Here is a 6,000-nt window from a genome sequence, read left to right as displayed (position 1 = left end):
TTAGGGTGATATATATATCCTCCTATATATATTTATTTATCACCACATGGAACGACATATATCCAAGCTAAAGAACTCTATTTACTCTGTGACTGTGTCCTTGTTGTTAAAATACTTTCATGTAAAATGATATTGATAACAGATGCTCAATTTTACCTTTTTAATCCTTAATTGGCAATTTCATAAATTTTATAACTTTATATTATTTGCCATGGATGTAAATGAAATTCACGGTAAGTTCTAGGTCTGTGATTCTGTGCCGAGCCTCATCTAGCCCTAAGAAAACCAAAGTCCAGGAGTCCTCTTGTGGAGCTGTGACTTAAGGATCCGGCATTGTCACTGCAGTGTCTTGGGTTGCTGCTGTGCAACAGGCTTGATCCCTGGACTGGGAACTTCTGCATGCCACAGGCACGGCCAAAACAGAAACAAAAAACCAGTTTTTCTCTCCATTGACCGATGGGCAGAGGCATCATTGGGCCTTCCTCCTAAAGGACTCAGCTGCAGCCCCCAGAAAGTTTTCAAAACAAGCAAAGGAGCCTAACTTAGCAAGGAATGCTTCATTCCAAGAAGCTCATGGAAGGAGAGAGACATAGGGGAAAGCTCCTCCACACGTTGGAAGGAGAATTCAGGGCAGTTCAGGTTTGATGATTAAGTCTCCCACCCCTTTCCCTTAGGAGTTTCGTGCCTACTGTGGAAGTATGTCTCCTTTCAATTATGTCCGTCTCTGCCTTATACATTTTAACGGTTTGGGGTTAATAGATGCAGACTATTGCCTTTGGAATGGATAAGCAATGAGATCCTGCTGTGCAGCACTGGGAACTATGTCTAGTCACTTATGATGGAGCATGGTTACTTGAGAAAAAGAATGTATACATGTATGTGTAATGGGTCACCATGCTGTACAGTAGAAAATTGAAAGAACGCCGTAGACTAGCTATAACGAAAAATAAAATAAAAATCATTATATAAAAAGTAAAAAAAAAAAGAAAAGTTTAACAGTCTGGGAGTTTCCATTGCAGCGCGGTAGAAATGAATCCGACTAGTAACCAAGAGGTTTCTGGTTCGATCCCTGTCCTCGCAGTTAAGGATCTGGCATTGCCATGAGCTGTGGTATAGAGTGCAGATGTGGCTCGGATCCTACATTGCTGTGGCTGTGTGTAGGCCGGCAGCTACAGCTCTGATTCAGCCCCTAGCTTCGGAACCTCCATATGCCACACCTTCCGCCCTAAAAAAGAGAAAAAAAGAAAAAAAATTCCAGGGATAGACAACACAGGACTGAGGCTCCAACTATTCACCACCCTTTGTATGTAATTTTTTTTCAGTCTCATGATCGCAGAATGGCTACTGTCTCTCCAATCTTCATTTCTATATCCCAAGGAGAAAGAAGAAAAAAGAATGGACAAAGTGCAATTAGACTTCCACTCACCAGCACTTCTTACATGGCAATCACTAGACACCAAGGAGGCTGAGAATTTGAATATTTTGCCACTGATATTAAAAGAAACGAGGGGGTAATGGGATTGAAATATAAGCCAAATCCACTACTAGAAACTGAGTTTTGTCATGTTTTTGTCAATTTGAAATGTTTTTAAAAAGCAAACTTGGAGTTCCCATTGTGGAAACAAATCCAACTAGTATCCATGAGGATGCAGGTTCGATACCTGGCCTCGCTCAGTGAGGTAAAGGATCTGGCGTTGCCATGACTTGGTATGGGTCACAAACGGGGCTCAGATGCCAAGGTGCTGTGGCTGTGGGCTGGCAGCTATAGCTCTGATTCGACCCCTAGCCTAGAAACTTCCATATGCCACTGGTGTGGCCCTAAAAAGCAAAAAATAATAATAATAATAATAATTTTTTTCAAATATGTACATTTACAAAAATAAAATAAAATAAAATAAAATAAAATAAAATAAAATAAAATTACATACATTTAGGAGTTCCCGTCACGGCTCAGTGGTTAACGAATCCGACTGGGAACCATGAAGTTCAGGCCTGGCCTCGCTCAGTGGGTTAAGGATCTGGCGTTGCAGTGAGCTGTGCTGTAGGTCAAAGGCAAGGCTTGGATCCCGCATTACCATGGCTGTGGTGTGGGCTCGAGGCTACAGCTCCAATTCAACCCCTGGCCTGGGAACCTCCATATGCCTCAGACGTGGTTCTAGAGATGACAAAAAAAAGTACATTTATTTGATTATCTACATTTCTTTGATTAGAACTGAAGTCTAACAATGATAACATTGGAATTTTGATCTTAGTTGTACTAAACCTAGAAAATAATTTAGAAACAATGGTTTGTTTGTTTGTTTTTGTCTTTTTGTATTTTTAGGGCCGCACCATGACACATGGAGGTTCCCAGGCTAGGGGTTGAACTGGAGCTGTAGCTGCCAGCCTACACCACAGCCACAGCAACTCAGGATCCGAGCCAAGTCTGCAACCTACACCAACAGCTCACGGCAGTGCCGGATCCTTAACCCACTGAGAGAGGCCAGGGATCAAACCCACATCCTCATGGATGCTAGTCAGGTTCCTTAACTGCTGAGCCACAAAGGGAACGCCTCAATGGTAATTTTTAAACGTTTATTGTATCATGAAAGTTGGTTTCTCTTTCCATTTAATTTACTTACAATCCCTTTCCTTTTTACAATTTCAAGCTCATTATTTCCTTACCTGTCTAATTTCCCCATTAAATAGATCATCTCAAACAGGTGTCAACAAACTTTCCCTGAAAAGGGATAGATAGTAAATATTGTATAGACTACTTCATGACTACATATTCTCTCTCTCTCTCTCTCTCTCTCTCTCTCTGTTTTTTTTGTTTTTGTTTTTGGCTGCACCCCATGGCATATGGAAGTTCCTGGGCCAGGGATCAATCCAACCTGCAGCTTCAACCTAGGCCATAGCTGCAGCAACATCAGATACTTAACCCACTGCACCAGGCCGAGGAATACACCTGCACCTCCACAGAGACAACACCGGATCTTAACCCGCTGCGCCACAGCAGGAACACCTGCTGCATATTCTTGGTTTTTTGTTGGCTTGCTTACTTTTAACAATCTTTATATATGTAAAACCATGCTCAGCTCACTGGCCATACAAAACAGGCCTTGAGCCATCATTTGCCAACCCCTGATCTTGACGATAAGAATAAAACGTTAGTGTCATACCCCTCTGTGTTCAAACTCACCTGCCTCCTCCTTGAATTATCACATAACCTAACCTCCGTAAAATCTCAGTATAATTTTATGAAATCAATGAACCTGATCTCTGCTTGTAAGTGAATCTATTTTTCCTTTTGCATGTGGAACTTCCCAGGCCAGGGATAGAACCTACAACGCAGCAGTGGCCCAAGCCACTGCATTGACAACCCCAGATCCTTAACCCACTGTGAGAATTTTACAATAAAATAAATATAAGGAATCTCAAAAGAATATATTGCTTAACATCTCCAGGAGCGGAGATCCCATCGTGGCTCAGCAGTTAACGAATCCGACTAGGAACCATGAGGTTGCAGGTTCCATCCCTGGCCTTGCTCAGCGGGCTAAGGATCCAGCATTGCCATGAGCTATGCTATAGGCCAGCAGATGCAGCTCCAATTCGACCCCTAGCCTGGGAACCTCCACATGCCACAGGTAAAGCCCTAAAAATCCTGCCCTGGGGGTTTCCACATGCCACAGGTGTAGCCAAAAAAAAAAATTATAAAAATAAACTTACATAAATAAAGTCAATGCTGTATTTGACCACACTGTAAATTATCACGGGATGTCAGTCCAAATTTCTAGATATTTCTCTAGTATCTAAATGTTTAACATCTAAATGTGTATCTAAGGTTTAAAATGAAATGTTTAACAGGCCTGACTTCATAGAGCTGTTCTGTAACATAAAATAGTTGTAAAAACTAAAGTGATCACAACTGCATGAACCATAAGTAAATATATATATATATATATATATAGTAGTTAAAGCATCCAAATAAGTTTCAATTATATTTAGTAGTAACTATGTTGTCAATACCACCCGCTATTATTGATTATTTACTTATTTCTCTGTGGCCCAAACTGGGAAATATGAGTTGTTCTACTAAATTACAAAATGTGCCCTGAAAATTCAAGAAACAGAACCCATTCCATTTCCCCTAGAACAAGAATCACCATGAAAGTTTACTCTACTTCTCACCTTTGCCATACGCCCTAGTGGTTGATTGGACCAGGATGAGAAGCCTTGAGAAACATATGTATACCTGCCTCTAGCTCATTAGAGAACTGGTCGTCTCACTTCTCTAAGTATCACTGTTCTCACTGTTCAATAGCAATAGGGGTTTGATGAGAACCCTAGTGAGATGAGGAGCAGGCAGGTGGAACCCACACACAGCAGAGAGCCCGGGAATTTGACAGTACGTGTGCTCACTGTTACCCTGGGAATAACTACTGTCACCTCAAAACATCTTGGTGCATTCGGAAGACACAGTTCAGCTTTTACTCCAACTCAGAAGAGATATTTCTCAGCCAAAGATGCTCAAAAATCCATCCTACCCACCACACCGCACGGCAGGGCCTGCAGCCACCTGGCCAAAGGTCTCCACCTAGCATCAGGGGCTAGAAGCACAGAGCTGAAGCTCCCATTCTAGGCCTAACGAGACCCAGATCCAAAAGATCCCTCTGAGCGGGCACTTAAGCAAGGAGGAAGACGCACAACTAAAGGCCCAGAAGCAAGAATTAGAACAAGACAGTATAGCAGCAAGGTCGGGAAAACAAACTCTTATCACCCCTCGGAGGGAGGATATTAACACCCATCACACCCAGGCTGTCCTGAGGCTCAAACCGGAAGATTTGTGTATGTAGAGCTCTATAGATGTTAAAACACTACACAAACGCTAGATAATATTAATCTCTTTAGGGTTGCGGAATTCACCATCTGCTGCCTAGTGCCACCTCCCCAGATGGCATCAAAAGGATGTCAGTCACACAAACCTGCCTGAATAAACCTCATGGTGTCAAATGATCTGCAGCTTGGGGAGCCCAGGTGAGAAGCTGGACCTGCAGACCCCCACCAGCCTAAGGTCTGCATAGATCAGGAAAGTCCCTGTTTCCAGGAATAATTCATTGATCCTTGGGTTTGCAAATCATGCTAGACTCTCTCCAAGATTAGGGCTGGGAGGAAATATTTCAGGGTCTCTCTGGAACAGAACTTTTTCTTTTTCTTTTTTTTTTTTCTTTTTGTCCTTGCCCATGGCATGTGGAACTTCCCAGTGCAGGGATCAAATCCTCCTCTGGGCAGGTGTGGTGACAATGCCAGATCCTTAACCCACTGTGCCACAAGGGAACTCCCAGATTTTTTAAATATTTCTCAAAATTAAAATGTTTTTAGGAGTTCCCGTCATGGCTCAGCAGAAACAAATCTGACTAGCATCCATGAGGAAGCAGGTTCGATCCCTGGACTTGCTTGGTGGGTTAAGGATCTGTAATTGCCATGAGGTGCGGTGTAAGTCAAAGATTCGGCTTGGATCCCGAGTTGCTGTGGCTGTGGTGTAGGCCTGCAGCTGCAGCTCTGCTTTGACCCCCAACCTGGGAACCTCCACATGCTATGGGTGCAGCCCTAAAAAGACAAAAGACAAAAAAAAAAGTTTTATAATTATACAAACAATACAGATTCAGTTGAAACACACATTTAATCTTTACAACCTTGTGACTCGACAACAACAAAAAAAAACCTAGCCTGGAAACTTCCATATGCTGCATTTCGGACCTGAAAAGCCAAAAAAAATAAATAAATAAATAAATAAATAAAAATAAAAATAAAAGGAATGCTTTAATAAATGAATACGTAAGCTAAATATTTCTTGCCAAGATGTCCCTAAACCCAAATTTTCTCACCTTCATTAGATACTCTTCCATCTAAACCTGAAAGAAGGAGTTCCCATAGTGGCTCAGTGATTAATGAATCCAACTAGGAACCATGAGGTTCCGGGTTCGATCCCTGGGCTCGCTCAGTGGGTTAAGGATCTGG

Source organism: Sus scrofa, chromosome 4 (genome assembly GCF_000003025.6).
Source record: "Sus scrofa isolate TJ Tabasco breed Duroc chromosome 4, Sscrofa11.1, whole genome shotgun sequence".
NCBI lineage: Eukaryota > Metazoa > Chordata > Mammalia > Artiodactyla > Suidae > Sus > Sus scrofa.
The sequence above is the reverse complement of the archived record's forward strand: the minus strand, read 5'-3'. Positions refer to the sequence as shown.